Here is a 23,777-nt window from a genome sequence, read left to right as displayed (position 1 = left end):
AATTACCGGTAAAATATACAGGAGAGAACTGTGGCAATAAAGGTACATGGTGCTTCCATTCTGGCATCACCTGCAAATCAAACTCAGTGGTCTTTGTTCCTATTAAAAGTTATAAAAGAAAGTCCCTGATATTTCCTTTCAAAGTTTACTTATCAGCATATTCTAAGTTCAAAGCACACAGAAAAATTAATCTACAATAATAGAAGCCTTTTACTCAGTTACCTTTTTCTATATATGTTTTGAATATGTTTCTATCTTTGTGTCAGGGAGAGAGTGATTGAAAGAGAAAAATAGGATCAATATTCTGAACATTAGGGACTGCTTTGTTTTGGTTATGAATAATTATTGGTGTCATCTCATAGATTCTATTATGACATTTCTGGAAATACTATCATTACGGGTACTGCATTTTCCTCCTGAGGTAATACTTGGGGGTCCACTTATGAAATTGTGTTTAAACGAAGACTAATTAATTGTAAAAAGGACCTCTTGGCAAAGATTGCTCAAATTAAATAATAATTACCAAATATCCTCTTCACTTTATGCTATGGAGACTTGGCCTCAAAGTTTTACCAGGCTCTTAGCAAGTCAGTTTTGGCTGGTAATTACTCAATAGTCTCTTCCTTTAATGGTATAAACCTGTCAGGTTTTCCACAGCTTCTTGAAAAGAGAAGATAGAGTAGGATTAAAAGAGAATTTCCCTCTTAATTTCTATCTAGTTAACTACCACATAAATACTGAAGGCATTTTTTAGTTCAATTCATGTGAGATACTCCAACACTAACTGTGGGCATGGAATCAATGGTATTGCTTTCAGGCACCAAACAGATATCCTTACTGTAAGACTGGTTTCAATCTAGAATCCTAGACCTTTCTGGCACGGACACCTGAATGCTTCCACCCACTGTGATGATTATGCAATGTTAAAAAAAAAAATGAGTCTGTTAAGCATTCAATAGGAGATAGTGATGGTGATATTATGAAAATGTGCATGTTATTTTGGATCTGTTCTAGAAGCAACCTACCTTGTCTTGAGACAAGTGTCATCATCATTCCACAAGTTTCCCAAAGGCTGATTGATCTGGGTGCAAAGTAGTTTGCTTGCCATCAGGACAAATTCGTGTGGTACCCGCCTCACTTGTCTAAGTGGGAGGGGCAGATAAAATGTGAGTTATAGCAAGATAATTTCCTTAAGTGTTAGGGAAAAAATAGAACCATTAAATTATACTTAATTTGAAACATAACATTTTGTGAGCAAAGGATGGGTGTGTTTGGGGTGGGGTCAGCAACAGATATTCAGCTGCACCCTGGTGCTGTGGATTGAACCGTGTCCCTCAAAAATGGATGTTAAAGTGCTAACCCCGAATGTGGTGGAGTTTGGAGCTGAACCTTAAAGACATGATTAGAGAGTTACATGAGGTCATGTGGGCAGGGTCCTCATGTTGGAATTAATATCCTTATGAGAAGAGACACCTGGCCAGGGTTGTTCAGTTGGAACATTGTCCTGTTCACCAAAAGGTCGCTGTTTCAATTCCAAGTCAGGAAACATGCCAGGGTTGTGGGCTTCATCCCCAGTAGGAGGCATGCAAGAGGCAGCCAATGGATGTTCCTCACGTTAATATTTCTCTCTCTCTCTCTCTCTCTCTCTCTCTCTCTCTCTCTCTCTCTCTCTCTCTCTCTCTCTCTAACTCAAACTCAAAAAAAAAAATAAAAAAAAAAAAGCCCAGATGGTGTGGCTCAGTGGTTGAGCATTGACCTATAAAGCAGGAGGTCATGGTTCCATTCTTCCATTCCCAGTCAGGACACATGTCTGGGTGGCAGGCTTGATCCTCTGAGTGGGGTGTGCAGGAGGCAGCCTATCAACAATTCTCTCTCATCACTGATGTTTCTATCTTTCTCTCCCCTCATCCTTCCTCTCTGAAATAAAAATATATTTAAAAAATAAAAATCAATTAACATATTTTTAGAGTCACAAGAGCACTCACTCTCTTCCCCTTCCTTTCTCTCCTCCCTCTGTCTAAATCTCTATCTCTCTCGCTCTCCCCACCCCCATGTGAGGACACATCAAGAAGGCAGCCATCTACTAGCCAGGCAGAGTTTCTCACCAGAATGTTACCACGATGGCAGCCTACTCTTGGCCTTCCAGCCTCCACAACTGTGAGAAATAAAATTCTGTTAACTATGGTGTTTTGTTATGGCAGCTCAAGCTGACTGAGACACCTGGTACGCAGAAGATTTCCATATTTCTTTAGCAAAGGGTGGATCTGAAGGAGTGGCCTGAGTCTAAAGCCTTGATTAATACATAAACAGACTCTGAGTGACTCTTTTTCTACTTATCGCCAAGATACAATCTGGCACAACAGTTTTGTTTGATAGACAGCACCGGCCTGTGCTTGTCAACTAGCCAATGTGAAATAACATTATTACTGTATAATGTCGAGTTAGGCTGCATAATATTTCCATTGTATGACACGCATGATGAAGAGATTTCAGAGGTCTCAAATGTTTACATAATTAGCATTACATATTTATAAAATCAAGGTACCACTAGCACCATTATTACCATATTTCCTCCCTTCCAGGGTGTTGATACGTATGCGTGTTCACTCCCAACAATGATCAGAACAAATGCCTCCATCTCCAAAGGCTCCTTGTGTCCCCTCTGTCCCCATAGAAGACATAGGAACCCCTCACTTCATCTTGTGGCCTTGCCCAAAATAAAATAATCAGGGCCAGCTGGAGGAATGAGAGGAGAGAACAAGAGGGAACCGGCCTGAAATACCTGTCTCCCGTGTAGTGTATCGCTCTCCTGCTGGTTTGAAAGGCTTATGTAGCCATAGGCTATCTCCAGCTAGAAAGATGGTTCAGTGACATCCCTTTGGTAAATAAGTAGCTCTTCCTCCTCCCTCTAAACGTCACATTGAAGTAGGCTGTGTTTTCTGATTAATTCAGTTTGAATGCCGCTGACTGTCTGTCACTGTAGTCATATGTCACTGGTGGCAGCTCAGAGAGTCTAACCTTCTCTAACATCGCTGCACACAATTCATTTCAAAATGTGGTCTAATAGTTACCAAATACCTGCAAGGTAAAGGGAAGATGGGATGCATTTTCCCTCAAAATAGCCTGCAACCAAATTTATGAAAGCAAACTCTGTAGGCACAACCGTGTTCTCTGCAATCAAAGGCCGTGCGTCACTTGGAAATTTCCCCAAAGAATTGCCTTCACCAGAGCCTGACCAAGCCCTCAGTATTCAGGCATGTGAGGGGACATGGCACCTCCTTAAGTTTTCTTTGGGGAATAATTAGAGAGGGACACCATACCATGACCCTCTGTCTTTAAGTGGTCTGGCAGCATAACCCTAGGTTTTCACAATGAGCAGACATAGGCAAACCCTACACGATGTACCTCACTTTTTTCAGTTCTGGAGGGAGAATGGTGTGGGGGGATCCTGGGATTTGGAGTTAGAAATTAGTGACTCTTGTTATGAATCACCTTTCTTGTGTAAGGAAAGCTACTGGAGTTTTCTGACCCTCGGTTCTCCTTGGGTCATGGAAATAGGATCTCCTCATAAAGTTGCTGTGATAAACAAATGAAACCTGGAGGGGGGACCTCTAGCATCTTGTCCCTTGTTCATTGAACACACATTGGAAAATACTGCTACCAAAGTATATGCACCGGTTTTATGAAGAGCCATGTGCAAAACGGTCAAGGCTTTGACCCAGTCTTGCTCCAGGCTTTGGCCTCCACCTCCAGCAATAAACACACTTCTCTGCTTGCAACTTCATACACAGGGACATGTGTCTCTTAACAGTGAATGCTGTGGGCTGTCTCTGTGATCAATTACTTTATATCATTTTCAAATTGCTGTATGCCTACATTTTTCCAAATAGTGGCCCCCTGATCATGGTATGGTCAGAGGGTTTCTCTTGAACTTATCAAGAAGTGCCACAGACAGAGATGCTTCTGGGCTATTTGCTAAGAAACTAGCATAAGCTGCTTATCAGAAAGTATTGCATTTTCCCTTAATGGTGAGCTGCTTTGTCAGTTGCTTGGGCTGCGTGAATCTCTTTCTTTTTGTCAGGATAGGCCACTACACAGAAGCTAACAGTAGACTGCATCTCCCTGGTGGATGCCAGGGCCCTGGGCAAAACCCTGAAAAGCTAGTCTTTGCTTTCAGGATAGGTATTCTATGGTTGGAACCCAAGCCCATATAGAAATGTAAGTGGCTGGAGTGTGGTTATAACTGCAATTTTTAAAGATGTGTGGGTCAACTTACCTTGTGGAACCATACCTTATGTACAAAGCTTGATGTTCTCAGGTTTCCTATACTAGTCAAACAGTCTGGTATACAATATTCCATATTTCATTCTCATCTTACATTTCAAGATCTCAAGTTTCAGTTCATAGAGGAGCACCACGGGAAGTCAAAAACTGGAGTCTCCGGTCCTGTTGTACTAGTGGTGATTGGTGGCATTGGGCACATCATTCCAAATCCTGAAACTGGAGTTTCAGATATGTCTTGGGGTAATGATGAAACTCATGGAAGGACCCTGAAGTAGACATTCTGGTTCACCACACAGCCCGAGACAAATGTAAGACATGGAAATTGCTATGATTGGCCCTAGCCCGTTTGCTCAGTGGATAGAGTGTCGGCCTGCAGACTGAAGTTTCTAAATTTCAATTCCTGTCAAGGGCACATGCTTGGGTTGTGGGCTTGATCCTCAGTAGGGGGCATGCAGGAGGCAGCCAATTAATGATTCTCTCTCTCTCCCTCTCCCTTCCTCTCTGAAAACAATAAAAAAAATATTTTTTTTTTAAAAAAGAGATTGCTATGATTGTAATTGAACATGTTATCCAGTTCCACACAATTACAGTGTGAGAGGTTACTTGCTGCCACTCTCAGTTTTTTGTTTCATTCTAAGTGTCTTGGGCCAGGCCAATCAGTGTACTGTTTTTATACTGGGTGGGTAATGACATAGGAGAGTTATATTCTGCCTGGTTTGATTATACAAATTTGCATTTTTGACCAGAGACCTGGGAGAGTTTAGTGAGCTTCATGAAGTTTTAAATTTGAGTCATTTATGTATAGTACCAATTACAGTAATATTGATAATGACAACATCAATAATAAAAATAATAATGATAATAATAATAAATAATGATATTATAACACTCAAAAAGGTTAAGTAGCTTTCTCTAGGACATGACAGATAGAAAAAAATCAAGATTAACTTACATCTAACACCGTCTGTGTTCAAACATCATAATTCAGAGTCTTGGGGCTTCATGGCCTCTTACTCTTCCTGATAAACCTTCGGAGAAAAGCAATGGCCAAAAATCATGTGACTTCAAACTCCTTCTTTTACTTCTCAAGAACAAATACTACCAATATTATGTACTATTTCTATTGATGTAAACACGGAACACCCAGTCTCAAGTTTGGAACAAAAGGCCATGGAGCAGACCACAGAAGATATCATAAACAAGGTGCCTAACAGGATGCTTGTCATTAAGAGATGGAAATTCCTTCTCCAATCTATGCACAATATCTGAACAACTGGTACTAAAGTAGCCAACTCAGATCACTCAGACTTTATCACCTTCTAAATATAAACGTGCTTGTCAAACTGATGTCTTTTCACTGAATTGAATGACTGGTTTCACACCAAGCAGAGGGAGGCAGCATTTTTCTGGATGGCATGTCATTTGGCCACCAGCTCATGGATGCATCCTGCATGGCCTCCACAGTTCTTTCCCAGGTTGGCCAGTGGTCATGCTCAAGGCCTCTTTTGTGCACTCAGGGGTCAATGTATTCCAGCTTGTCCCTTCTCCATCTCTCCCTCTCCCTAATCATCCTGACAACTGCTTTGCAGCCAGCCAGATGCTGGATTCTTGTAGAAGGGAACTTAGAATGGCGCTGGGGATGGATTTGATTTGCTTTATTTGCAGTAACTGGTTTTAGGCATTTTTTTCATCAAATATTGTGCCCTTTTCTGAGTTTGTAACCAATTACCTCTGTAATCAGCCTCAGTGTCCAGTATTAGGAAGACTTAAAGTCAACAGTGCTGAAAAGCACTGCTCCAAAAATAATCCTTCCAGAAGAGGCAGAGAGCAGTCCCTGAGACCACTGGCGACACTCCCCATGGACATTCTCTGAATTCTCTCCACTGTTACTTGCATTTTAAAAAATCTAGATAATATTTCCTGACTATGAAGAACCATTATCCAGGTGTCTACAAAGCACACCTGTAATGCAAAGGTATTTCTGTTCTGAAAACATTTGCATCAGGCCCATACTGACTGCATGGGAGAGCAAAGCAATGGGAAATTTTGCTAGAACCTTTTATTTATTCATTTAGTTGACAAAATGGTAGATGAATCACTTAATACACTGTGAAGAAGCATGATAAAGAAAGAATTGTGGGGATTTTGTTGTTGCTTTGTTTTGTTTTTTTTATGATCACCCATGACTCAAGTAATCAGAAGGCCAAGATATAACCCTTTGAGCCGTGCTGCTTTTGGCTCACTCTGAATAAATTAATAGAATCTAAAACACTTGAATCTTACATAGTCTATAATTGTATGCCTCTTGGGTTTGCCATTATTCTTGTTATTCTGAAATGTACACATATTTCTCTTTCAAGCAATAGTAATAATACATATTTTTGAATTGAAGGCAAGCTCTATAATCTTTTCTATCTTTTGTGGTGCATTCATCTGCAAATGTACTTTAAAAACTGTAAAACACTATATAACGTAAGGTATTTATCGCATGTGGTATGTATATTTTTATTTTACATATAATCGCAATAATAAAAGGATTCTCCCTTGCATGCTAATGATAGCAATACTATTTCACTAAGCTCACAGCCCAGCCAGACTCTCTGCTGCCTTGCAAATTTGCAGACTAGACCTGGTGAACCCTTTCCCATCTGACAAATGTCACAACCCATCCACCTGAGTTACCATATGTGGCTCTAGCTCCGAGTATCAGCACACAATCATACATTTTTACAGCGGGTCTATAAAACAACCATTATAATAAATGTCTGCTTAATTAATACATTAGGACATAAAGCAATTTATTATGCTCTTATTTGCTATCGTTCTCCCTGGCTCGAATTTAATAATGCAAAAAGGTTTCTCAGATGCCAATCCCTGAAAATAATAAAAATACATTCATCATGGATATTGAATGCAGACACGCCTGGCAGTCCTGCTGGTGAAGAGGAGGCAGTCAGATGTGGAGAGAGACACGGGGCTGTTTGCACGAGCTTGGCTAGATCAGGTCTTCAGGAGCCTGGTGCAATTCTTGGCATGACAGTGAGGAAGGTGCCCGAAATAACTATTATTACCATATGCAAGGAAAGGGGGAGGGAGAAAGGGAGTTGGGGTGAAAAGCTTTCAAGTCCGTTAAATTCATGAGGGCTAGGGAGGCTCAAATTGAAATTATCGCACTCTGTGCTGATAAATAAAGTAGCTCTGGTACCTAAATCATGACACTAACTATACGTTTCGATTTTTTTAAGTAGTGATTAGGTGGATACTCTGGGGAACCTACCAGCCTTTGCAGAGATAACAGACTCAACTTAATATAAACTTAAAAAGAGACTTGAATTCTAACCAATCTCGTGTAATGAATTGAAATTCTATAGCTTACAGAGGGGGGGAAAGATTAAAAAAAAAAAAAAAAAAAGCAACACGGCTCCATTCTCTAACTTGCTGTCAGGAAATATAATTTGTGCTCTCGGTGATTCACCTAGCTCATATGCAGCATGCAAATTTATTTCCCTAATAATCAGACCTGGAGATTGCCCAAGAGGATTAATAGCATCATTCCTTATGACCGCCAGGATATTATGCACCTCTGACATGGAAAAATTGTGTTAGTTCTACAGAGAAAACGCAAGGATATTTGTCCTGTTAGACAATATAATAGGCTGGTGCATCATCAGATTACAATGTCATTTCAAAAACCTTGAATACAAATAATGTACAGTGGGGGAAATGTTGGAACAACCTCCCTGAATTCAGTAGCCTTGAATTCACATGCATTTTTGTGTGTGCTCTGTGATATATGCATTTTTTTTTTATTAGAGCTTTCCAGCATTGCCTGCAAAAAAGGCAATGGTGTTCTATATGCCATGCAATCTTATCATTGTTTCTTGGAAAACAGATGAAAAAGGTAGGAGGAAAGGGTTCTGTCTGTGGTTTTGGTTTGTTTTTATCGTACCCACACACAGCTAAAGATAGCATTCAGAAACAAAACTTTCGTAGGTAGACACTGATTGTATGGTGGGGAGGAGTGCACTCCTTGCTATATGTACAGATATAGGTATCTAAGATTTTATTTTCCCTTCCCATCTGTATTCGAATATGGAGTCATTCGCACCTTTCATTGCTTAATACTAGACACTCAAGGTAATATACATTTCACAGTTGTTGTTTGGGATGATATTTTATTTATCTTTCACAATGAATTGGTCAGAAATTCTCCAGAATGGTAATGTCTCCAGCTGTACTTTAGACCAAAGCACACTGCCTTGAGACAAGACCAAATTTCATTATTATGCGCATGGGAGCAATAAGATTAGCTCCCACTGCTGCCCCTAAGGTGGAGCAGCAGGATGAACCAATGAGATGATGCTAATGTGCATGTTAATAGTATTCTGCTAGAAGAAGTTGGGATAATTAAACATGTACCGTCTCTTTAAAACAGAGCCGCACACATTTTCTTCGGATGGGTGTTTACAAGAATTCCAATTTCAGGTCATAGCCATTTCTGAGATTGCTTAAGAAAGAGATGGGAATAACTTATCTTATTCATGTATTCAAGGAACCTTATAAAATGTGCAAAACATAACAGTTTTAAGGGGCACAACATGCATCTTATCTTGACAGAGCTGCTTTATTATGTGTACTGTTGTATACTGACCTAATATATGGAGCTTTTTTAGCTAATATACCTTGCAGGAAACCAGCCTTTAATGTGATGGATTTTATGGTATCTCATTAGGGTGTGTTTATATAACCTGATACTAAACACATTTTCAGATTCATGTTCCTTATTAAAATTGTGAGCCACATTGATTTTTAGTTGGAACGGCAACAGAGTCATTTTTACTATTAAGAAGGGTAACTCTGAAGTTATTCCCAGGGCACACGTTCTCCAAACAAACTTGGGGACATGCCCTTTTACAGCTTCAATTAGCATGGTCTTTGTGGAATAGCCCCCTGACAGCTGACTGCTTTGAGGTAGGTTACTCTCCATAATGCAGAATTATTAATTTCATAGGAAGATGTTTTCCTGGAAGTTAAAAAAAAAAAAAAACCCACATTTTATTCCTGTTGTTTTCTCATCAGTGCCTTTGATTTTAGGAGTTAGCCCCAAATAATATTAACAGATTGACCCTGAAGGCACACCTATCTTCACATCAGAGCTTCTGGGGTTGTTTCTTAACTAACACTCCCAGCCATGGCAGTGTTTGTGTGAAAGTGGAAAAAAAAAATAATAAAAATAAATAAATAAATAAATAAACCTTAACAGTGCAAGTTGTGTTAAACAAAATAATGACTTTCACATGGCCAAGTCTCCATTTTGTAAACTGATCCTGTAAGGTAACTCAGAAGTCAGCCGTAAATAGTGTCCCAGGGTATTTCAGTGGAGTCTAGGGAAATAATGACCTAGAGGTACTGTAAATAGTTTAAATTATTGGAAAGTATTTCTAAGAAATGTAATGTGAGAAGGGAGAGAAATGTGTGTGCGTGTTTCTCTATTGTGAAGTGAGTACCCTTTGGAAGTGATCCAAACTCCAAATGCAAATATTTAGAGAAAAGAACTATCTTTTGAGAAAAGTGAAAACTTTTTCCTTTTCCTACTTGTTAGAGCAAAGCTAGTTAACACAATCCAACCAGGACGAAAATAAAGAACATAGAGAAGGAAGCGCCCAAGTGTTTATTTTACTTTTGTATTTGAATCCTTGACAAAGGAAAGGAGAGAATAGATTTTCAACAGCAATGTATAGGAAACCTATGGAATCAGTACAGTTATTCACAATAGATTGAATGATGTTAAGCATGTGGGTTCATAGTTTACTATATTGATAAACTTGAACTGCAGTCCTGGAGTGGTAGTTCACAAGCCTCGAGTAATTGCCATCTATATTTGGCCTAAGAAATTTTAAATCAACACTTGTTCTCAGGTAAGGTGACCAGACGTCCCACTTTTGGCGGGACAGTCCCGATTTTTAACAATTTGTTCCGTGGCATTTTATTTTTTTTAATTTTTTTAAATGTTTTTAAAAATATATTTTATTGATTTTTTACAGAGAGGAAGAGAGAGGGATAGAGAGTTAGAAACATTGATGAGAGAGAATCACACCGCTACTGGGGATGTGCCCGCAACCAAGGTACATGCCCCTGACTGGAATCGAACCCGGGACCTTTCAGTCCTCAGGCTGATGCTCTATCCACTGAGCCAAACTGGTTTCAGCCTTAATTGGGACTTTTTAAAAATGCCGCGGGACGCGGAACAAATTGTTAAAAATCGGGACTGTCCCACTAAAAGCAGGATGTCTGATCACCTTATCTCAGGGAAGAAGACAGTTTCCCTTTATTCTGCCCCTGGCACCCTATTCATTATTAAACATTAAAGTTGTGTCAATGACTTTCATACTTAATTATTATCCCAGTTATCCTACCAGCTAATCAAGTCTTCTTTAAAGACCCGACTACAAACCGATGTGAAGAATAGGGTTATTTGTGCTTTTCTTTTCCAAGTTAACCCTAATTATTGATTATTTTAATTCACCCCATGCACTACCCATCACTATCATCCCCCAAACATGATAATAAGATTGACTACTTCTTTAATTTTATTCAATGTGAGATTCAACTTTCAAAGTTTGTCTTCGGCTAAATAGAAAAACCGGGTTCCTGTGTTTGTTTTCAGTGGGGATGGACAAGCTGTCCTGAGAACAACTTTGTTGTTAGTATTAACAGCTTCACAGTTATTCGGCTTGAGGTGCAATTATTTTACCATTATTACATGCAAAGCTTTTAACAAAACAGTTGTTCCCTCCATTTAAGCAGAGAGTTTTATAATTTATTGCATCTCTTTGGTCATCAACACACTATACAAACAGTTGGCCACCGGTGACCAATTACATTAAGGTTAAGCAACGTAACTTTAAATTAGAAATAAGCTAATGTATCTTCATCAAGGGCCTGCTGTGTTTTCACTGCTGTTTATGAGATGATACTAAATGTGGATGTAGAGCACGCTCACTGGGACCAATTCCTTTCGGCCTGAAAATGGGAAAGTCTCAAGTGTACAGGGGTCCAGAGCTAATTAATCGGATAACATCTGCTTTAAGCATTCAGCTGGAGTAATTTCTATCAACTTCCCAGTGAAGGTGCAGGGGAAACTGTCAGAGAACCAAGTATCTATCATGAGCCATATTAATCTGTGATGGGACTGCAAAGGCATTTTTCAAGTCTTGGTTGTATATTTACTGGGGTGTTGCTATCATCAATACAGGTTTTCTCCCTTTCTACCTTCCATGCAGGAATAATGGGGGTGGGGGCTGGAGGATAGAGAACATAAGCAGATCACCTACTGCATACACATAGGCCAGAGAGCTGTTCCTGTTTTCAAATATTCAATGTAGAAGAGATTAAAGACAAGAATAAAGCAGTCCTGTTCCTTCTGAAACAATGGTTTAGCCACAAAGGCATCCGTGTTGTTTTATTGTATTACTTAAAAACACAGCGGGAGGCATAGCAGTACTGGAGAGTAAGCTTCAGAAGGAATAAGCCCACTTATTCTGTGTTATGTCACGTGATCAGCTCTTGCAGACATGATTCTGGCTTTAGGAGGGACTAAATAAGGGCACCTGTCCTGGGTGGTCATTTACATAACTCCAGCCAGAATGGAGGAAAAATAAGTCATTCTCTGACACTTGATAATAAGTGATGTGTGCGGACATAGCATCCGCCAGTGGACCTTCAGCAGGGGTGTCCCACAAATCCTAATGCTTTATTTATGTACTTTGTTTTGTTTGCTTGCAGGGGAGTGAAAGTACAAGTCCATTTTAATGACATGTTCAGGAGGACATATTTCTATGTGCATGCTCTTTTGGAGTAAACCCCTAAATTAGTATGCTTTCTATATGGTCATGTAATCAAGTAAACAGCACCGAGCTTTATGATCCCCCTGGTTAAGGAGAGAAGAAAATACACTGTGTTCAGTGGTTGAGCTGAATTATGCTGATGTCATTTTTTAATAATCAGGGATCCAATAAGTGGCATACTTAAAATATGGTCCTGAGGAAGAAATCAGAATAATGACCATTCCCCTTTCCCTAAAAGCGGATAGGGTCAAAGGCCAAATTTCAGCTCACAATGAGTATCAGAAAATTCATGATCTAAAAACCCACAGCCTCCTAAAAAGGATGTCACTCGGGTTATTTTTAGAAATGAAAATGAGAGAAGAATCAGTACATTTAAAAAAAAAAATCCTTAACATTTATACCATGGGGGGGAAAGTTAGCATTTTTTCAGATGTTTAATAATCTTAGGAGATTTTTAATATTGCTGAATTGAACTTGTGGCCATCCCCAATTCATACATTTATGCAATCATCCTATAGTAAACTAATAAGTTGCATTGGTTAATTGCCAAGCTATTTTGCATACAGTTAAGTTGTGCGTATAAAAGTACGCATGATGAAACATGTAGTATTTTATAACCCAAAGCAACTAACATGCTCCTACCTAATGCATGCACACACACTATAACCCAGGACAAATTGCTTGTGTTAGTTACTACCACAGGCTGGCAGGCCAGAAAATACATTTGGTGCCTAATATGCATAAGCACAGAAATATGGTCAGGCTCATTACCGTAATAAAACTGTGATTTGCCAGCAGGATCAGTAGAAACACACTTGAAGCATTCTGTCCCTTCAGTAGTGCATGTGCCATAAAGCAATAAGGTTGTAACAAGGGTGAATCCTCAATTCAGTGGGGCTACCTTGTCTGGGTTATTTGAACCCTTATTTCCGTTAAGGGGCCCATTTGCTTTTCCTAATGTGTACACAGTGATAATGTTGCCATTTAAGCAATAAAGAAGGTCTGCAAAAACAGTAGCCTGCTCTAGGATAACGTGGGGCAGCAAGAATTTAGAGAACTGGCAACTGTCAGTCCAATTACCTAATTCTGCACCGGAGTCTTCACATGAGGGAGGTGGCTTTTGAAAGCACTTCAGAGTAAGTAGAGTCCAGGACATGTCAAAAAAGCCACGTGGGTTTCTTTTCAGTGCTTTGATGCAATTAGAATCAGGCTGGTCAAAAAAAATGCCTTGGGTCCTCTGCTTGAGATTTCCATGGTATACCGAAGACTCTGGAAAAATTAACAGAATTTACGTTCATAGAAGGCAGGTGAGAATGGAAGCTCCTTAGTTGGAGAGAAGGCACTAAGAGGTCATTTTCCAGGGGAGGGGCATTCAATAATCACTCAGAGAAAATCCGAGAGACAATATGAAGGTAAAATAGTCCCCAAATCAGCCATGAGGCTCCCCAAAGCCCTCAAGCATCTTGGAGGCCCTTCATGGTTGCCACAGTTAGCATGTGGGCCTGTGAAGGATGATCTTTGGTTATAGAGAGCTTGAAAACGGAAATCCAGTTTGAGATTCACTGGAAGAAACTCTGAAGATTAGGTGGTATATAATTTACTTCTATTTATTTTTAATGCTTTTTCTACTTTTAATGAAAGCTAATTTTGCATTTTTACATGGCCATGCTAACAGACTGATAAGCTGCTGGTAGAGCCCAAGAAAGAAAATAACTAAATTAAATATCTATAAAGCACATGGCTTTCCAAAGGTTTGCTAACATTCTTCCATGTAAATAACTTTGAAAGCTTTGTAATATGTCTGAGAATTTAACATTTCTTCCCACATGGGCACTTTGGATATCACATTTTAGCACTATAACAACCCCCATCCCCAACACACACACACACACACACACACACACACACACACACACACACAGGTCTGCTAAGCATAGTCTCTGCCCTTGAGATGCTTATGCTTTTATGAAATGGGACAAAATGGAGAGCATGCCTACAGTATTCAATGTTATAAACATCATCATATTGTTTATTATGGGCCGCACACAAATAGGTACCATTAGTCAGTGCATCATCATATGCTTGAAAAGCCCATCTCAGTGATGGGTGCTGGGGGAAAGGCCTGAGATAAGTCCTGTTTCATGAAGGTGCTCAGGACTGGTCCTGAGATTACCTTCAGAATGAAGGCTGTACCTCACCTTGGGAAGAAGGTCTTTCAATTGAATACAAACATCAGTCTAGAACCATCTCTTGTGGCTACTTTGATGGTTAGTGTATTCTTTTTCAGTTTAGCCCTCTTAAATGTGATGTGCCCAGGGGAAACCCTGGTACAGGGAAACATAGTCAGCTATTATACCTTTAACATTTAGTCAGAAAGCATTTCTATACTTGAGCTTTTCTTGTCTTCTCCTTTCTCCCCATGTCCCCCTTTCCTACCATCCCCGGTACAGCCCCCCTCACAAGTTCCCCCACCCCTACCCCAGAAAAGAAAGGTCTCCCTGGATTTGATCTACTGACCTGAATCCTAAGGCTGGATTTGAAATCTTCTGAAGGGTCCTTAACGTGCCAGAGTTAACAAGCCTGCCTGGACCAGCTGCCGTCTCAGAGCTGCTACAAACTCCACGGATTGTTTGGCAATAAAAATCAGTTATAAAAGTGTAAAAAATACCAGAGACCCAAACAGGGGAGGGAGAGAGGGGGGGAATGGCTCTTACACCGTTTTAGTGGACATCTGATTTATTTTTAAATGAAAAAGCCACTTTTATAGCATCTGTAGTTCAATTATCTCTAATTTTACATGTTTTATGCAAATTCTGAGCATCTTAATTGCAAATGAGAAGGAAACTTATTTTTTAAAGCAGAAAAAAACCAAGGTATAGCTTTGTATTTTCCTTTCAATTTTTAATTCCTATTCTTGGTTCAGCACCATTAAACTTTTAAAACTCTTTTGACACAGTTGTTTAAAACGATGTATAATTTAAAGTGCAATCTCAAGATCACAAACACCCATAGAATTAAACAAGTAGCAAATTTTATCCCCAGACCTTGCTCTCCTTCTTGGAGAAGACACTTTGATGCTCTCCCTCATAGAGTTCACAAGACTACAAGAAGACATACTCCAAAGGAGTCACAAAGGAACTTGGTGTTTTTCAAATCAAGTGCATTGGAATATATGCTAAGTATGAAGAACACAGCTGCAGGATTTTTGCCTGGGTGCCAAGATTTCTAATCAGCAGTGTGCTGATAGATGTTTGACAACCAATGCTCTTGAGAGGTGACAATCAGCTCTCTTTGACTTGAAACATTTGCCAGTTGCCACAGTGTAAGCATTTATGGCATGGCCGATTTCAAGCTACCAACCTGATACCACTGAACTTGGAAGTGGGGAGAGACAGGATCCATTGGTTCGTGTGAACAGAGCCAACTTCAGCACACCACTACTCCCAGCAATTTCAACATGCTTTGGAGATTTCAATTGGCTTTACTCTGAGGTGGGGTCTCTGGAGGGGGAAAAAAAAGCCAATAGGAAAGTTTTCGACATTATGTAAATGTTTTGAGGATTTTGTAGAATGGTGGGAAACTTAGCATGATGCTTGTAAATCTAGAGACATGAGTCTTAGTCAAGAATCTGGCAATTCTCAGCCACCTAACCGGAGCCAAATCTTTGCCTTGGAGTCTGTTTCTTCAAGTCTAAAATGAGGATAATAAAGTCCACTCTGCTGTGGGCTTTTCTTCTAATAGCAAAAGAGCTAATAGTCATGGGATCACTTGATACATCAAAAGGGATATGCCCATTAAAGCTACATTACCTCATTTTTCATTGAAAAATGATTTGTGTAAGAAACAAATACGTCTTAATGTCTATAGAAAACATCAAGAGATACACAACAGAATTCTTGGAACTATTCTTCAATAGATAGTCATTAGGATTTTCATGAGAAAAGTCTATTCTGGTCATTTGTGAGAAACTTACATACTATTCTGAGCCCTGAATCTTGAGAAAAATGAGGCCAGAAATTGGGAAGAGAGAAAGAAGTATTATCACTCTCTTGTGAGAATGAATGCTTAATTTGAATCTGTGCAAGATGTCCTCATTGAAAAGGAGAGAGGGAACACTGAGAATGCTATGATTAACACCTCCTGGGAGAAGTGGAGTGACCCCAAAAGGCTTCAAGGATAGTGTTAAAGTAAGCCCGCAAGTGTGGAGAGTGACTCCAGAGTTTGGACAGGTTCAAGCCTCGGACTGATGAGAGGGCACAGTCCTCTCATGGCCACATGCAAGTCCCAGCTTGGAGGGCAGAGTCCTGGAAGGACTGTTCAAGCTCACAATTATAGCCAAAAGCTATAGTTGTGAGCTTGAACCTGTGGCCCTAACAGGTGGCCCCAGGTGTCTGAGTGACCTGGGCTTGCTAGAGTTCAGGTGCATGTAATTGAGTAGGATTGAAACCCATGAGAATGTTTTAAACATCTTGACCACACCCTTTCTTTGCCTTGTGGCATCTGGCTATAAAATAAAGACATGGCCTGTAATCTGTGGTGCTGTCTCTCTCCATGAGAGAGGCTCTCCATCAGAGAGGACAGAATCCACTGATACTCAGCTTTCATTCTCTTGTCTGTCTTTTCTCAATCCTTCACAGCCCCACTCAGGTTCACCATTGTGCTGGTGCAGCACAGCCAGGCCTTCTTCACCCCGTTCCCCAACTACAAAGAATGTTATATCGGGACTTCCTCAGCGACCCACACAATTTGTGGCCAGAACATTTTCCAGTCCTAGTTTTCCCTTTCTTTACCAACTACGTTTCATTCTAGCACATCAAACAAAGAAAAATAATCATTTGCCACCAACAAAAATCCACACTCCTCTGGAAACAGATGTCAATGAGAAGACAAAGAAAGGCTTGTCTGACACTTCTGCCTATCAGTGATTAATTAGGCTTGCTCCAACTGATGTTGGATGCTAAGCCGCTGGTCCAGTATTTATTTTTGTAAAGGAGAAGAGTGCATGCAAATCCCTGACTTTTACTTCTCTTTTCATATCTCCTTTCTCTTCATGACTTCATGCTGGTTTGCAATTTGTGTTTTCACCACTGTAGTTAATTCTAAGACACAGTCTATCAACTCATAGCCTCCTTAGTAATGGAACTGCCGCTAAGTAAAATTGCATGTCTCTAAATAAAAATAAAAAATAAAACTCAACACTTTGATGGAGAAAATTCCTAACAGTCCTTTCATCGTGTATTTAGCTGGTTACCCTTCACTGAAGTTACATTTATAACATAATTAATGAAATAATTTTTTCTGGCTTGGAAACTCTGTAAATATATTAGTAAATACTGTTACCTAAAATGTCTGAGACCTTTCTACATAACCCCTTGGCAGTCAAAATATCCCACCTTGAGTATGTGTCTGAGACCTGACTGTCTGAAATATACACATGCCTCATAATGCATGTCAACAATTTTACTATCTGGTACAAATGGAAACTTGCTGAATTTATTCCCTAAAATGCTTTTTATGCTTTCCTTGGTTCTGCCTTAGTGGTAATGTATTTAAATGTCTGGGAGAAATATTCAAAAGAATGAAACACATAACTTCAGTTGAGATGCCTACATTTCAAACCAAATACTTGCAGATCAGTGAGTATCCAGGTTAATACCATCATTATTTGATTAGGATAATCCACAGAGACACTGACTCATGCCTTCAGATCCTGCCTTTTAACCAATCAATATTTTTAGGGTTATGGTTTTCAGAAGGCAGGTGATAATTTTTGGAGATAACATCTCAAGGTGCTGACACTGAGATGCATATTTAATATGTTCCTAGAGTGACAGAACACAATAGTGTTGGAATCTCTCTCTCCCACGCCACCCCCAGAAATACATGCACACATGCACATCAACACCCACAATGCATCTAACCTTTAAATTCTTAAAGCTCCGATATAGACTTAGCATACCAGCTCTTACTAATGTCAATGAAAATTTGAATACCTGAGCAGTGAATACCTTTCCTTCAGCTGGTCCTATCTTTGCAGCTTAGAAGAACCTCTAAGAAGGAAAAGGAAGAAGCAACTCTCCATCTAAAGTTCAATAGTGGGGGCAGGAGAAAGGAGGTGAGGGCAGTCAGTTCTCTGAAATTAGCACATGTCACTACCTACACAGCAGAACAGGGAATCACATGTGAACAGGAGGAAGTAGGGGAAAAGAAAGGGCAAAAAATTAGACTTGGATTTTTTAGAATGTCATTAAAATATATCTATTTTAATTTCACATAACTAAAATTATCTGTTTGCTTTGTATTAATTTTGCCTTGACTGAAATTAGTTGTCAGACCTCTGTTTATAGCCTAATTACCTTTTTCCTGAAAAAAAAAAAGAGGTAAAAGAAATAACAATAAATATGTAATGCAAAAGCTGCAAGTTTGTGGTATTTGTGCAGATTAGGGCTGGTTCTAGGAACAGGGTTTGAAAATAATTTAAATGAAGTTGGAAAAGCCTTGTATTTCTCAGAACAATGTAATTCGCTCCTCATTGTTTAGTACCATTGTTATGACTTCTGGCCACACAACCTTGACAGTGAATAGTGCTCAAGGTAGCTACAATTGAGGGTCATCCATTTTATTTGGCTCTCTTATGAAGATAGCTAGAGAATCAAATGTTTATACTCAAGGCCATGGGTTGGCAAACTCTTCTGTTAAGGGCCAGATTGCAAATAGATTAGACTTTATGGGCCATAGAGTTTCTATCACAACTATTCAGCCCTGCTATTGTAGTGCAAAAGAGCCATTGACAATATGCAAACAAATGAGCATGAGAGTGTTCCAATAACATTTCATTTGCCAAAACAGGCAGTAGGTCTGATTTGGCTCACAGGCCAGAGTTGGTCAACCCCTGCTCAGGACAATTCAACCAATGGAATGTAAAAACAAAAACAAAAACAAAAACAAAAACAAAAAACTAATGTATGCACAGCACAACTTAGATTAAATATTCAATAAATATGTTGAATACAATGCATATCAATTAATTGTAAAATGTACTTTACTCAGAGAAATGTAGAGCTACCTCTAAGTCAGAATCTATGGTTTTGTTTTGTTTTTTCAAAGTCATGTTAATTTAAAAAGCATTCAGACCTGTTAAGAATTTTGTGAGTTTACTTGAGCCAAACTGTTGACGTATGCCGGGAAGTAGAACCTCAACGAATTGAGATAATGCTCCAGATAATGGCGGGTTACATCTGCATTTATACATTGCAAACAAAGGGACATAGATGAGTTACATGAAATCCATTGGTGATAGATTAAAAAGGTGGGATAAAGCAAAGCGGGGAAACCTCTGTAGGGTAAAAAGTGAAATGATGGACTTATGTTTCTTTTATTACATAGATGGATACAGGATGGTTTAACATAATTAACAGTTGACAATTAACTTGATAACAAAAACAATGAGAGAATGCCCTGGTGCCATTTGTTGTGCCATTTCCAGATGCAGTCTGGAAAAAAGTAAAGTTGCAAGTTACCCAGACTTTTCACCAATAGAGTCAAAAAGACAAATGGGGCTCAGTAAAGATCTGAGAAAATACTGGCCTAGGACATGATTACCCACCATAACCTGTTTGTAGTTAAATATTTGATTTTCAGACCATCATTTGTGGTTATTTTAGGTCTTTGAGTTTGTACAACCACAATGCAGGTCTTCCCTGAACTAGCCAGGTCAGCATATGGCCCCTTTCATCCACAATAACTATCTTATTAACTTCTTATAATAAAATAGACAAATATAAAGGAGACACAGAGGGAAAGTAACCAAATGCACCATTCATGAAAGCTAAATGAAAGGCAACTGTTCAGCATAATTAGCTAGAGAGTACACCATGTAGTAACCAAGATTTAAAATTATGCTCTTCAGCCATGAAAATAAGGGAATACTAAAGTGTTGGCTAAGTCAGGTAATGTGAAATGTGCTTTAGAGGGACATGCATCAACATGAGCAGCTTTTTCAATATTATTTCCCTTGAAAGGATGAGCTTCAATTATCTCTTGAATAAGCAGCAGATATGGGAAGAAAAGTTACTGGTCTCAGTTTTGGTGTTGCTTCTCCGCATATGGCTGGTTTCTGCATCTGTGTTAAGGATTAGGCCAGATGATCCATCATACTAAAACTTGGAATTATTATTTGCATTTTAATTAGAAGATCTCTAACTTACTCCATTTTGCTTTCTACCTAGTGGTGAAATGTTGAGCTGCCGCTGAAACTGGTTTGGCTCAGTGGATAGAGCATCAGCCTGCGGACTGAAGGGTCCCGGGTTCGATTCCAGTCAAGGGTATGTACGTTGGCTGCAGGCACATCCCCAGTGGGGGGCGGGCAGGAGGCAGCTGGTCTATATTTTTCTCTCATGGATGTTTCTAACTCTCTATATCCCTCCCTTCCTCTCTGTAAAAAATCAATAAAATATATATTTTTTTAAATGTTGAGCTGCCTTTGTTTTCTCCTCCAGGAAGCAAGTTTCCACTCCACTGCCCATCCACTCCAACCCACCTACCCCATCCCCTTCACAGGAAGAGTCATATCACAAATGTGAAGGCAGCTCATCTCCCCACAGGTAGCCAGGGAGGAGGCACGTGGCTGGACAGCAGCTCCTCTACAAAGTCATCCTTGTCATCTAGAACATTCCTCAGTTGAGGGGCTTTCCTACACAGTGTCTGGACCATTGCCAAGAAGATTTGTCCAGCTGTAAGCCTGATTTTATATAGTTATTTTCACTTATTTTTTATTTCACAAGTTGTAAATGAATCTGTTTAACTAGAAAATCACGTCCCTTGAAAATGATTATAACCTAATTTGACATGCAGAATTTGTACTTATTCTAGTGTTATGATGCACTCAGTGTGTTTACATAAATATAGATTTCTGTATAATTACTCCAGATAATGTAAAGAGTTAATCACATGAAATCCCCTAAAATATCATTTGGGTAATTTTTTTATACTTTGAAAGTAAAATTTCCTTTGGAAATAAAGTGGGTCTATTTCTGAATGTTCTATAAATTTTCTTTGAGAACCTTACAAAAAATATCTACTTTCTTCATCCATTGATAAATAATTTGCTGTGCATCAAATGTGTGCCAGATACCAACAAAGATAAATAGACCTGTGCGTTGTCTTCAAGAGCATTCCATCTAACCAAGTCTGGATGTACTTCATGGAGCAAAGTAAAGCTCTGTCTTGATCTCCTCTGCTTATCTTTGTTAATCATTATATATATATATATATATATATATATATATATATATATATATATATATATATTTAAATACAATAGAAGAAATATACAAGAATAATTTGCATAGAAATAAACATCAAGAGGAAATAGGGAGGCAGAATTAGCATGAAATTCTAGAGAAAGGGTTGCAAATATTTTGAAATTTTCTTCTTTTTATATCTTATTAGAAGCCCAATGCACAAATTCATGTCACTTGGCCTGGCTGGCAATTGGGGTGATTGGACCATCTTGCCCAGTTCCATTCAGGGCCCATCAGGACTGGCCAGCCAGGGGAAGGGACGACTAGAGGTTGGCTGGCCATGGGAGGTTGGCTGTAGGAGCACACTGACAACCAGGGCGTGGCTCGTGCATTGAGTGTCTGCTCCCTGGTGGTCAGTGCATGTCATAGCGACCAGTCAACTGTTGACCAACTATAATGATTGCTTAGGCTTTTACATATATAGATTGGCAAAGAAAGGAATTTCCCCAAAATTGAGATACTTTACTAAAGGAAAAAAAATACACAGAAAACAATCCAATAGGTCTATGCTTACATATCAATTTTTAAAAGACCTATGTAAGTTAATTAGATACTTCCCTTTGCAATGTTTGCTTCCATTCATTCCATATGTACTATATGATGAGCTCTTGGTATTTCTGAGGGTTTAAGTTTAGGTAAAGGCCTGCCAAAGTAAGCCAAGCTGTGTATATAGTAAAAGAGGGCTGGAAATTATTGATAATGGCATCTATTTAGAAAGGTAAGGATGTCACTGCATGTGGGCCCATCACAAACACCATACTCTCTCATCAATTTCACTGGACACTGACAATTTTTGAATAGAGATTGTATAGAGCTCATCCTAAAACAAAAAATCCTGAAGGAGGGATGAAAAAATACCTTCATTTCGCCTATAAGTGTTATTCCTCCATCATCATGTTTCAATGCCCCTCTCAAATCCTTGGGCTCTTCTCTTTACTATGTTTTCAATAAGACAAATGTCTTTTAGACATAGTTATAAAGTAATATCTTCAGTGAAATAAAACAACTATATTTTTTAGGATGAGTTAGTTTCATATAATTCCTATCAAAAATTTGTTAGAGTAAGTAATAGAGATTGAGAAATGGAATGGATTACTGGAATTGCCTCTGATATCATTTAACAAACCAAGTCATTGTTTTAAAACTAGAATTCTAGTACTTCAATGAAATTTTATTCAAATAAATGTACATTGACTCAAGTACTTAGGCTGTCCAATGTTTCATAATTACAATCAGTTTATTTCAAAAGAAGAAATAAAGTACATACCACTTGGCAATGAGGCCCTACAGAACTAAAAAAGATTGCTTATTATAATAAGCATGGCATTTGTCCAAATATATATGCCTAAGTGACCAGTTGACATCTTGACCACTTGATTGGTCACTTTGACACTCACTGACCACCAGGAGGCAGATGCTCAACAAAGGAGCTGCCCTTGGTGGTCAGTGTGCTCCCACAGGGAAGCACCACTCATCCAGAAGCTGGGCTCAAGTTGGGAGAAGCTCACCTTGAGCTGCTTCATGCACTACTACATCCCTGAAGGGATGTCAGACTGCCAGTTTTGGCCCGGTTGAGCTGAATCCTATGAGGGATCCTGGGTTGTGAGAGGGCACAACCAAGATAAGAGACCCCACACGTGCATGAATCTGTGCACCGGGCTCTAGTCCCTATATAATTGAACTATTCTTAAACCATCAGTTAGAGAAACCTTAAAACATAACACCCCATAGATGAGCTAATTAACTATATGCAGCCAACTTGCTTTACAGGGTTTCCATGCAGGTCCAAGTTCCATATTGTTCTCCCATTACAGATAGTAGAAGGTCATCATAGTGAGGGATCGAAAGAATGTGTTGGATCCTAGTTCTCCTATTAATAGCATGTTCCTAGGAGCAAATTACTCAACTTCATGTGCTGTAGTTTCACTTTCTGTAAAATGGGAATACTAATTCTCATTGTTGTGAGGGTATAAATAGCTTATATACAGAGGGCATTTACAGCATTGCCTGGATATGGTCAGGACACAGTGCATAGCTGCTAGTTGTAGTAGAAGCTGCAGTGATCACACTCACACTGACCTTAAATGGCATTTACATACACTTACAATATATTTTTCTTGCTCATTCATTCAGCCTGTGCCCTTTATTCAGAGCCCTTGGATAACATTAGCAATGTCAATAGGAGCCTAAGGTAATGACAAATTATCCAATTAAGTGTATGTATTCTTTACCCCCCCCCCCCCCACACACATCCCTACTACATTTTTTGTCTTCCATTAGCATGGCTAATTGTGAAATGACTATGTTCATGACCACTTGTTTGCTTATATGTTTGATCTTCCTA

The 23,777-nt window shown here is 39.2% G+C and overlaps 1 long non-coding RNA gene and 1 pseudogene across 1 annotated transcript; both read right to left on the bottom strand.

The window, feature by feature from the left end:
* Positions 1 to 23,777, bottom strand: part of LOC118717762 — a 231,881-nt pseudogene that overhangs the window by 23,426 nt on the left and 184,678 nt on the right.
* On the bottom strand, positions 898 to 16,328 carry LOC123652219. The gene is made up of 5 exons (XR_006741425.1): positions 14,649 to 16,328; positions 14,330 to 14,455; positions 13,212 to 13,400; positions 5,237 to 5,312; positions 898 to 1,142 (listed from the first exon to the last, which is right to left on the bottom strand). It is a non-coding gene; the product is annotated as an uncharacterized LOC123652219 (long non-coding RNA).

This window comes from Pipistrellus kuhlii, unplaced genomic scaffold (assembly GCF_014108245.1).
Source record: "Pipistrellus kuhlii isolate mPipKuh1 unplaced genomic scaffold, mPipKuh1.p scaffold_m20_p_13, whole genome shotgun sequence".
Lineage (NCBI taxonomy): Eukaryota > Metazoa > Chordata > Mammalia > Chiroptera > Vespertilionidae > Pipistrellus > Pipistrellus kuhlii.
The sequence above is the reverse complement of the archived record's forward strand: the minus strand, read 5'-3'. Positions and strand labels throughout refer to the sequence as shown.